This window comes from Perognathus longimembris, chromosome 17 (genome assembly GCF_023159225.1).
Source record: "Perognathus longimembris pacificus isolate PPM17 chromosome 17, ASM2315922v1, whole genome shotgun sequence".
In the NCBI taxonomy this organism is placed as follows: Eukaryota; Metazoa; Chordata; class Mammalia; order Rodentia; family Heteromyidae; genus Perognathus; species Perognathus longimembris.
This window is the reverse complement of record NC_063177.1, coordinates 28,352,714-28,364,627: the sequence shown is the minus strand read 5'-3', so window position 1 is coordinate 28,364,627 and position 11,914 is coordinate 28,352,714.

Below are 11,914 nucleotides of genomic sequence, written 5' to 3'. Positions count from 1 at the left end.
TGCTAGTAATTTTTTCTCTGCTGTGCAAAGCTTTTTTGATTTGATGAAATTGTTCTTACTTCCTGAGTTTTTGAGTCCTACTCAGAAAGTTATGGCCTATGCCTATATCTTGAATTGTTTTCCCTATATTTTCCTCTAGATTCAAGTCTTATATTCAGGTCTTTGATCCACTTTGAACTGATACTCATACAGAGTGAGAACTAGAGATATAGTTTTGATCTCCAACATGTAGATACCCAATTTTCCCAGCACCATTTGTTGAAGAAGTTTCCTTTTCTCCTCCCATATGTTTTTGCACCTTTGTTGAGAATCAGATAGCTGTTATTGTATGCTTTTATTTCTGGGTCCTCTATTCTGTTCCTTTGGCCTTTGTGTCCTTTTTTGTATCAGTACCATGGTAATTTTGTTATTATGGATCTGAGTGTAATTTGAAATAAGATATTGTGCTATCTCCAGCATTGCTTTTTTTTTTTTTTTTTTTTGCTGAGGATTGCTTTGGTAATTCAGGGTCCTTTGTGCTTCCATATTCATTTGTAGGATTAGCTTTTCTACTTATGTGAAGAATGTCACTGGAATTTCTCTGGGGATTGAATTGAATCCGTAGAACACTTTTGGCTCTCTAGCCTTTTCCACGATGTTAATTCTGCCAAATCATGAATATAAGTGGTCTTTCCAACTTCTACTGTCTTCTTCAATTTCTTTCTTTAGTGTTAAATGATGTTGGTGTTATTGTTCATGGGGTATTCATAATAATCAGCTAAACTAACCACTGAGCTCACTATAGAAAATTTAAGACATCAGAATGTAAAATGATTTGCTGAGAGCCACACAATGACAGAGGTAAGGATGTCAGTCCACCCTCCTGACAAACATTCCAGGCTCTTCTCACCTCTCTTTTGGCTATCTTCAAAAAAAAAATAAAGCTTTTGAAATGATGACCACAAAAATTTGATGCTTTTAAATATCACTTTAGAGTCCGAAGATTGGATGAAAGGCAAGGATGGTGAATAAATGAATGGGGAAGAGAACCATTTAGTAGTTCCTAATTTTAAGAGCTATTTATAATCTACTGGGGGGGCTTAAGCCACAAGCATTCTCTGGGTGTGGAAGTTTCTGCCTTCCATGGCTAGATCCAGGTGACATATCTAAGTTGGAAAATGGGTATAAGGACAGTTGCTACACCCAAGTCAGTAATATTACATCAACCAATTCTTACCATCTGAAGTTTCCTCGTGCATTTGCCTGGAGTCACAGGGTGTTTCCTGCTGAACCTGTGTCTCCTCTAAGTCACCTCAGCCCCTCAAAACTCTGGGCCTTTCCCAGGAGTAAATTCTTGCAAGAAGGTATAAAAGATCAAGTCTTCTGTGCTACCACTGGAGGCTGAGACCCATGGCAGGTAGGATTCAGTGGTATTACTCTTTCCTAGTTTTTACTAAGTTAATGATATCATTTCTAGAGCCTTCTCAGAATACTTAGTTCTGGGTTTAGGCGTGTCTTCCTGGGACATTTTCTGGTGCTGGATTTGGCAAACACATGTCCGACTATCCTTATATAAGGGAAGAGAGAATGGGTCCATACTCACTGCAGAGCAAGAAGGGTTTTTCTGCTCTTGGAAACAAAGACATAGAATCATAAACTTGGGGCCAGAGATGTCTCTTACGCATGCTGTTTAGGAACTGAGTTCTTAAGACAGGTATCCAAGGCCACTCAAAAAGTTGGAGGTAAATAGTAACACGTGGTGCTCTGTGGGGGTGTTCTTGAGACTGGTATGGAGCAACACAACCTCTCCTCTATAGTAGAACTTCTGTGGTGTTTTCTAGAGCTCCCTAAGCCAGGGCTCTCAGATCTCCATCTCACTTCCAGCATCTCATGCCAGCTATCGGAAGCATATCTGAACATCTGAATATCTGGCTCTGCTGCCGTAAGAGTCCTCTGGCTACCTGACTCTCATCCAAGTGCATGAACTGGATGGGCTTTCTTTTGAGATTGGGTTGCGGGGGAAAGAGTTAGTGATGAGGCTTGAACTCAAGGCCTGAGTGCTGGTCCTGAGCTATTTTGCTCAAGACAAGCACTCTACCACTTTGAGCCACAGCCCCGTTACTGTTTTTAGGTGATTAATTGGTGATAAGTATCTCATGGACTTTCCTGCCCAGGCTAGCTTTGAATTGTGATTTTCAGATATCAGCCTCCTGAGTAGCTAGGATTACAGGCATGAGCTACCAGTATGTGGTCTGAATCATAAGTTGTTTTATGCACCCAAGTGTATTAACAAGTACATAATACCTCACCTTGAACTGAGGTAGATGACTGTTTCTGCCATGGGAGGCTTGATAACAGCCACTAAGGATACAGGAGGGAAACAATCCCAAACCCAAATTCCACTTTCCCTACCATCTGCTCTCAAAATGCCACCAATACCAAGTTTGTGGGCTTCCCATTCACCCAGCAAGCACAGCAGCAGCTAGACGCGCCCTGAGTGCCCTCTAATTGGGTGCTGACGCTGGAGACAGCATCAGATCCCACAGGTTGAAGCTTCAGTCCCTAAGACTGTTCAACATTTCAGCTGCTGATCAAGCCCCAGGTTGCTTTATCCTGTGCTTCTGACCAACCAGCTTCAAATCAGAGTTCCCACAACCTCCTTCCTCAAGTCTGATTCATTTGCTAGGGAAACACTTGTATTTATGAGTTTCTTACAAAGGAAAGTATAAAGGATACAGAAGAGAGGTGCCGAGGGCAGGTATGAGGGAAAGAGCAATGGAGCTCCTCTGTCTCTCTGGACACATCACCCTCCAGGAACCTCCTTGTATTCAGCTACTTAGAAGTTCTCTAATGCTGTCCTTTGTGCTTCTATAGAGATTAAGTATGATTGCAGCCCAGACAACCATGAAGATCTAATGCTAACACACTGGGTGGAGATACTCAACAAGGCCTGTGTTCAGATTCTTCCTGACCTTTCTATGAACCCTTCCTTGCTCTTTCCTGGATATGGGGCAAGATCCCTTCTGGAATGGGAACATTATGATCTGCTATCAGACAAGGTCATTTTGAGAGTTTCATTATACCCAGCTCCAACACAGAAAGATGGGAAATGATTAGGCTTTTTTGTTTTTTCCAGTCTTGGGGCTTGAACACAGGGCCTGGGCACTGTCACTGGCTTCTTTTTGCTCAAGACTAGGACTCTATCACTTGAGCCATCGTGCCACTTCTGGCTTTTTCTGTATATGTGGTGCTGAGGAATTGAACCCAGAGCTTCATGTATACAAGGAGAACACTCTACCACTAGGCCATATTCCCAACCCCAAGCTTTTATTTTTTAAGTTTATGTATTTTATTTATGTGATACAAAGGAATCAAACCCAGGGCCTCATGCATGCGAGTCAAGCACTCTACCACTAAACCACATTCCCAGCCCATGATTAGGCTTTCTATGATTTTCCTTGGGGAAGAGAAATTCTGTTTTTTTATGGCCTAACATGGGGAGGAGCCTATAGCCAAGAATCATGGAAGAAAACCATATATGTGTGTTTTATATGTACATAATTGTACATACATATATTTTCTGTATATATATTTCTATATGCAAGTGATTTTTTTTTTTTGCTTTCCTATTGACTCATGCCACAGATCCTAACCATTCATGGAAAAGAATTCCCTTGGCTCCTTACCTTCTCAGTCATTCTTCCAATCTCTTGGCTGACTGCTCAGCACCTTTGAGAGCCACATTGTAGAAGGTGTGGCATGCAGAGAGTGGTCTGCAGACTAGACACATTGGGAGTTTGTGGACAGTGCAGGCTCTCAGGCCCCTTCCATAGCCTTCCCCTGTGAATTTATCAAGATCTCTGAGTGATTCTTGGATGTACTTTAGTGTGAAAAGCCACCTATGAAACTGTAATTACCTCTCTCTCTCTCTCTCTCATGATTTTTTTTTTGCCAGTCCTGGACTTGAACTGAGGGCCTGAGCACTGTCCCTGGCTTCTTTTTGCTCAAGGCTAGCACTCTACCAATTGAGCCACATTCCCAGCCCAATTACTCCCTTGTCTACAACCTCCAAATGTTAAATTTCTCTGCTCTGTCGTTCACTTAGTGTGTACTCTAGCATTCTATGTCCTAGAGGAGCTCCGCACTTTGCTAAAAATCAAAGGGCTCAGGAATGCTTTGGCATTGACCACAAGAGTAAGAATATGGTAGACAAGCAAACACCACAGACGCTTGTGGATGACCCCTCTCTCTGAAGCCCTATCTGCCCTTTGTCCCTGCATTGTTCCAGCTAGAGGCAGTATGTTCCCAGGATCTTTCTGCACACCCATTTTTCAGTGCCCTGACCCAGTGGTTGCTTGGCTCTGCTTTCTATCCCACACCCTTCCTTCACACCAATCAAGAATCTTGCCATGACATGGAAACTAATTTAGCTTTGAGTTTGAATTCCTTCCTCCTCCCTTCCAAGTGAGGACAGAATTTCTGAAGGAAAGGAGTGGAAAAATAAGTAGCTAAGTTTTGTGTCCTGTGACCACCCTATATTGGTGGTTCACACTTATAATCCTAAGACATGGATGGCTGAGGCAGGAAGATCAAAGGTTCAAGGCAAGCCTGGGCTACACAGTGATACCCCTAACATCCCTTGACAGGGGCCAATGGGAATGGAAAAAAGGAGAATTGGTGTTCAGTGAATAGAAGCTTTCTGTTTTGCAAGCTGAAACCATCCTCGAGATCTCTTACATAACAATGTAAATAACATGTAAAATAAATGTAAATAACATTTCTGTACTGTACAAATTACAGGTTAAGATGGTAAATTTTATATTGTATGTTTTTTTGTTTTTTGTTTTTTGTTTTTTGCCAGTCCTGGGCCTTGGACTCAGGGCCTGAGCACTGTCCCTGGCTTCTTCCTGCTCAAGGCTAGCACTCTGCCACTTGAGCCACAGCGCCGCTTCTGGCCGTTTTTTTCTGTATATGTGGTGCTGGGGAATCGAACCTAGGGCCTCGTGTATCCGAGGCAGGCACTCTTGCCACTAGGCCATATCCCCAGCCCTATTGTATGTTTTTTGTTTGTTTGTTTTTGCCATTCCTGGAGCTTGAAGTCCGAGCCTGCATGCTGTCCTTTTGCTCAAGGCTAGTACTCTACCACTTGAGCCACAGTACCACTTCCAGTTTTTTCTGAGTAGTTTACTGGGGATAACAGTCTCATGAACTTTCCTGCCCTGGCTGGCTTTGAACTGTGATCCTCAGATCTCAGCCTCCTGAATAGCTAGGATTATAAGTGCGAGCCACCAGCACCCGGCCTGTATGTTTTGTTACCACACTTGAAAAGAAAAAAATATATATCTTTAATCGTCTTTTACTCCCAAATAACCACCTTCTCTGCCTGAAAGAGCAGATCTCTGCTGACCCAGCAGATCTTATCTTGGTCCTCCTGTAGTCATAAAGAAAGGGTAACAGAGTATCTGGGTGTGGGCATATGCCTGTGATGGAAGAAAAGAAGGAAATGAAAGGAAGGATGGAAGGAAGGAAGAAGGGAGGGAGGGAAGGGGGAAAAAAGTAATAGAGGAACAGAAAGTTCCAGAAAAATTTCCTATTTGGGGACATATAGATCTAAGCACAAAAGCCCTCTGAAGAATTGAACTATTGGAGAAGTCATGTTGAGGGGGGCGGGGGGGGAAAGAATCTTGACCAGAAAGGTATTTACTGCTGTAACTCAGTGGTACAAGCTTACCTAGTATGTCCAAAGCCTTGGCCGATGGTTGGAGCCCCATTATAGAAAAAAATAAAAGTAGAGGGAAATGTAAAAGGGAAAATGGGGAATAGAGTGAAAAGCTGAGTTCCTTGAACCAAGTGCATGGTTCATCAGCTCTGGAGTGTCTGAGAGGCAGGCTGGGTCATCTCTCTGACATGCTAGGGTGTGTTTTCTTCAGCCAGGCTGAGGTTGTTCACCCTGGTGTGTCTGGAGTCCACTCAGGAATACTATGCTGAAGGGAAAAAAATATGCCTTCTCCTGAAGTCTGGGGAGCCAGTCAAGAGCCTGGTCTAAGTCAGGCACTGGTGACTCAGACCTGTAATCCTAGTTACTCAGGAGGCTGAGAGCTGAGGGTCCCAGTTCAAAGATAGCCTGGGCAGGAAAGTCCATGAGAGTCCTATCTCCAATTAACTACCAAAACACCAGAAGTGGAGCTACGGCTCAAGTGGTAAAGCCTTGAGCAAAAGAAGCTAAGGGACAGTGTCTAGGCTCTGAGTTCAAATCCCAGTACCAGCTACACAAAAAACATTTTAAGAGCCTGGACTAAAGAAGCAATTACTCCATCTGTACATGTAAGCATCTCTCTGAGCAAGAGCCTTAATCTCTTCGAAGCATATTTGGCATGTACTTCACCAAGCCCATGGAGGTCCCTTGACAAAAGATAAAGCTGCTCAAATTGAGTGTTGTGGTTTAGGGTTAAAGTTGAAGAGGTTAAGAGCTGGAACCTCTTCCGGTGCCCTGAGACCCCACTGTGGAATTCAAGGAGTTTCTGAGCTTGCCACTACTTTCTTGTATGTATTAGCAGGGGAACCTCCTGTGGGGTTCTACAGGAAAGACAAGGTGTCTGCCTTAGGCATGGTCCGTCCCTGGCACAGACAGGGGAGACTGGCTGACAGGAAAGGCAATTTCCTGGGGAGAAGGAAGGAGGGTAACTCCAATGGCTGGGTAGCAGCACTTTTCACACCCTGTGACAAAACAAATACAGGCTTTCAGGATCACAGGTGGTCAGGGCAGACTGCAAGACCCTGCCCCCTCTCGGACAGCCAGTGGCCCAGAAATGCTAAGAGCTGGTTACAGTGAATGCCAAATGACAGCTCGGGCCTCAGACCCTGAAGCCTGTGTTCCTTCCCTTCCACCTTGCCTCTTTCCATCTTTCCTTGTGTATACAGCAGTGCTTAATAAATTGATTTGGCTGCCCCTTCCCTGTTTCCATGGTAGGGGATCTGGTGGTCCCCGGCCTTATTCTTTCTAAGAGTCAGTCCATCTCACGGGTGCTCCACTGAAGCTCACAGTATGACTCTGGCTCTCTCTCTCAGGGATGAGGATCCTGCTCCATCTCCCAGCCCTCCTGGCTTTTCTGGTCTTGCTCCAGGCTAAAACACCTGCTAAACATGGTAAGTGTCATACTGAATTTGTTTCCCATGCTTTTCATCACAAAGCATCATGAACTGGGTGGATGAAGACAACAGAAATTGCTTCTCCCACAACCCAGGAAGCTTGAAGTCCAAAGTCAAGGTGGCCGCAGGACCCTACATCTAAAGGCAGAAGAGGAGGAGCCTTCCTTGCCTAGTCCAGCTTCTAGTGGCGCCAAGCATTCTTGGAGTTCTTGGTTCATAGCTACAGCATGCTAACTTCTGCCCCAGTCCCCACATGCCTGCTCTGTGTGTTCTCTCCCTCTATAAAATCCATGGTGTCATAGCTCATGCCTGTAATTGTAGCTGCTCAGAAGGCTGAGATCTGAGGGTCATGGTTTAAAGCCAGGTGGGAAAGGCTATGAGACTCTTACCCTAATTAACCACCAAAAAGCTAGAAGTGAGGCTATGGCTCAAGTGGTAAAGCCTTGAGCACAGAAGCTGAGTTTAGCCTAGGACCAGCGCGTGCGCGCATGCGCACGCACGCACACGCACACACACACACACACACACACACACACACACACACACACTCGGGTCTGGCACTTGTGGCTCAGGCCTAGAGTTCTAACTACTCAGGAGGCTGAGATCTAAGGATCCAGGCTCAACGCCAGCTCAGGTAGAAAAGTTCATAAGACTCTTATTTCCAATTAATCACCTAAAAAACAGAAGTGGGGCTGTGGCTCAAAGTCATAGAGTGCTAGCCTTAAGCAAAAAAACTCAGAGCCAGTGCCCAGGCCTTGAGTTCAACAGACAAAAACAAAAACCCAGCAGTCACTAGACTATGCCTCCCCCCATCTAGTATGACCCCTTCTGAATCAATTATGTCTGCGAAGACTGTTTGTAAATAAGATCATATTCTGAGGATTCAAGAGCACATGAATTTGCAACAGACATTTTTATTTGTTCAGAGAATAGGTCTCCAACCCCAGCATGGGTGAAAACAAGGAGACCTGCCCCGGCCTTTATGCCTTCCCTTCCCTACTGCAGGTCCCAGAGTCAGTAAACTGATGGACTTGCTTAAGTCCACAGAATTGTCCCACCAAGAATCAAAGAAATCCCAGAGCCTGGAAGATGAACCAGCCTGATTGGCTCAGTAGTCCTATCCCTGGGTGCTCCAATGCACTCCTGAAGGAGGTCTTGATCTTTTGGTTGAAGACCAAAGAATATTCTTCCCATTCTGTCTTTTTCTCTTAAGGAAAAAATTTCCTAATCCTGATTTTCTGCCTGCTCAGATTTGAAAGATGTGGGGTAAAGGCTGAGAAAGAGGGAGGCAGAAGCTAGGCACTTATGGCTTACTGACACTTGTATTCTTACCTACTCAGGAGGCTCAGATCTCAGGATTGCAGTTTGCAACCAGACCAGTACAGATAGTCTATAAGACTCTTATCTCCAACAACTACCTCCCACAAAAATGCTGGAATCGGAGCTGTGGCATAAGTGGTAGAGCACAGCCTTTAGCAAAAGAAGCTCAGGGACAAGCCGGGAACTAGAGGCTCATGCCTATAGTCCTAGCTACTCAGGAAGCTGAGATCTGAGGATCATGGTTCAAAGCCAGCCCAGGCAGGAAAGGCAGTGAGGCTCTTATCTCCAATTAACCACCAGAAAACTGGATTTGGTGCTGTGGCTCAAAGTGGTAGAGCACTAGCCTTGAGCTGAAGAGCTCAGGAACAGTGCCCAGGCCCAGAGTTCAAGACCCAGGACTGGCACACACAAAAAAGAGGGAGACAGAAAGAAAGGATGTCTCAAAGGAATGGTGTCTGATATTCTTCTTCCTGCTTCTCCCCATTCCCAAGCACAAACCACCAGAATCTCAACCATCTCTGCTACTGTGAGTCAGGTCAAGGTCCAAGTCAACAAGGCCTACCTGGAATCCCGGACCAGGTAAGAAATACATATACATATATGCCTACTTCCCATCAGAGATTTCCTGTTAACTAGCACACCTAGGCCTGCCAAACCAGTGAGCCCAAACAATTATAAAACCTGTCCTTCCACCCGCTTTGTACCTCCAAGGATGTGATAAACAGCAATAGCTCCCAACTCCCCAAATCCTCAGTGTCCAAGGTGCCCTGAAGGGACATGGAATCCCACAAGGCCTTTGCTCTGTGTGGCCCAATGTCTCCTTGGATCCTGAGTGTCCCACCTCAGAGGGTAGACGTTCTTTATTCATTCAGCTCATATTGACTGACTCTACTCTGGTTCTCTGGGAGTAGAACTCCTGGCTTGCTCAGGACAGGTGATTGATTAGGGTTGTGCTGTGGAGGGAAGCTGTTGTGGAATGCAGGAAACAGAAGTAAAAGGAAGGAATTGAGTTACAGCAGTGAGCCTTCAGAAGTGGCTCGGCTCCCATGACAGCTAGGAGAGGAGCACACAAACCCTCAAAAAATCCAGGGGAGCTCAGGGCCTCTGGGACACCAGCAAAGTTCTCCCCCCACCCCCCCCAGGGGGTGGGACTGGTGGAAAAGCAATCTAGACTCAGTTCCCACCACGTTCTATGCCAAAAAGGAGCCCTAGCACTGAGTCTATTCTGTCCTCTCATTCTGTCCCTAATACTAGAGCTGTGGCATCCTACCTCCTTGCCTCTGAATGAGTCCTCAAATAGTTTGATGATTCTTTTGGTAACTTCTTGTTTATTTAGTTAGTGCTGGTGGTGGGCCTTAACCTCGGGGCCTGGGTGCTGTCCCAGAGCTCTTTTGCTCAAGGCTAGTGCTCTACCACTTTGAGCCACCTGCTTCACTTCTAGCACTTTGTGTGTTTGTTTTTATATGCGGTTAATTGGACATAACAGTCTCACAGACCTTTTTCCTGCCCTTGCTGGTTTTGAACCACCATCCTCAGATCTCAGCCTCCTGAGTGGCAGGGATTGCAGGCATGAGCCACCAGCACCACACTCTTTTGGTGACTTTTAGATCATAAAATGTGCTCTGGTCATTTCTAGTTCCCAGGACTAGAATTCCATTTCAGGAACTAAAAGTTCAGCACAAGAAGACACAGATAGCCCCAAACTGCTTGCTTCCCTTGACTCAGGATGATCTTGGGGGGTCTGTGGTGAGTGTGGGGAGTCCAGTGGGCTTCTTCCTCACTCCCAGGCTGCCCCCTACCCCGCTTCCCCTTGGGGGTTACGGCATGGAGGATGACATGACCAACTTTTCTGTACAACTCGGTGCTTCAAGGGAGAGCCCGAAATTCCTTCTCTACTTTTTTTTTTTTTTTTTTTTTTTGCCAGTCCTGGGCCTTGGACTCAGGGCCTGAGCACTGTCCCTGGCTTCTTTTTTGCTCAAGGCTAGCACTCTGCCACTTGAGTCACAGCGCCACTTCTGGCCATTTTCTGTGTATGTGGTGCTGGGGAATCGAACCCAGGGCTTCAAGTATACGAGGCAAGCGCTCTTGCCACTGGGCCATATCCCTAGCCCTGAAATTCCTTCTCTACCTGGATATTTTTCTGGTCTTTTCACCATTCTGCTGCCACCTCCAAGATCTGGAAAATTCTTACCCAGCTCTGATATCTCCAACACATAACCTGAAACACCCAGCTCTTTTCATCCTGCTCTGGGCTAAGTGGGCCTTGATGTCTTTTTTTTTTGCAACTGCAGCAAAATGGTAATGAGTTCTTTTTAGGGAAGTTGGGGTAGGTCTGGAGATAAAAGCCCAATGAGCAGGGTCCTTCCTGTTGTCTGCTTACTTACCCAAGTGGTGTCTCAGGCTGAGAGACCCAGCATCCCCTGGCTCTTCAGACAGAACTAGTGGCCTGACCCCCAGAGACAGGCCTGGCTCTATACTCAATGAATTATACTAAAAAAGAGGTCTTTCTGCCAGCCTCTGGGTGTCAATGGCGTTTGCCTGTGCTCCTAGCTACTCAGGAGACCAAGATCTGAGGATCATAGTTTGACACCAGCCCGGGGAAGGAAAGTTGGTGAGATTTTTATCTCCAACTAACCACCAGAAAACTGGAAGTGGAGCTGTAGCTCAAGCTGTAGAGCCCTAGCCTTGAGTACAAAAGCTCAGGGACAGTGCCCAGGCCCTGCATTCAAGCCTTAGGTCCAGCAAACAAACAAATAATAAATAAATAAAACAAAGGAGGCTTTCATTTGTGGGACTCTGGGCCCTTTCTAATATCTCAGTGTCTTGAAGACATAGGGATCACCCCAGCGATCATCTCACAAACATAAGGAAACTGAGGCACAGTGAAGGTCTTCAAAAAGAGACTTCTCTGGACCACCTTGCCCTCCACCATCTGTGTTGTCACAAGCATTGAAGGGGAAGGCTTTACGGTTTCTCATTTTACACTTTTGCATGGTGTTCAGCAAAAGGCTGGCTGGACCCCTTGGGCTACAAACTTCATAGGCGCTGTAGGGCCAGACACAATGAGAGCTGTTTTTATGGGTGGAACTCGAGGTCCACATATATCTTATTGCTAGAATTCTCAGTCTGTAAGCTTGGTGACATGCCCATTATATGCCAAGGGCTCCTCACATGGGAATCAATCTGTTGTTAGGACCTTGTGGTTTTTGAGGCTCCCAGCCGGTTCTGATGCAGTCAGTCTATGTATAGCCCTCTGGTTGGAATTCAGAAACCACTTGATCCAGCTGCCTGGCCTTCCCTTAGAGTCAGAACTAACCAAGCTTAACAGCCACTGCGGTTTCCTCTCCTTAGAAGAGATTTTCTAGCAGTGTTAGAAAAGAAATGAAGGAAAGATCCTGAGAACACAGAGTTCGTTTACCCCAGGGCTCTTCCCTGGACACAGATCACTTCACATCCCTACAGAGGC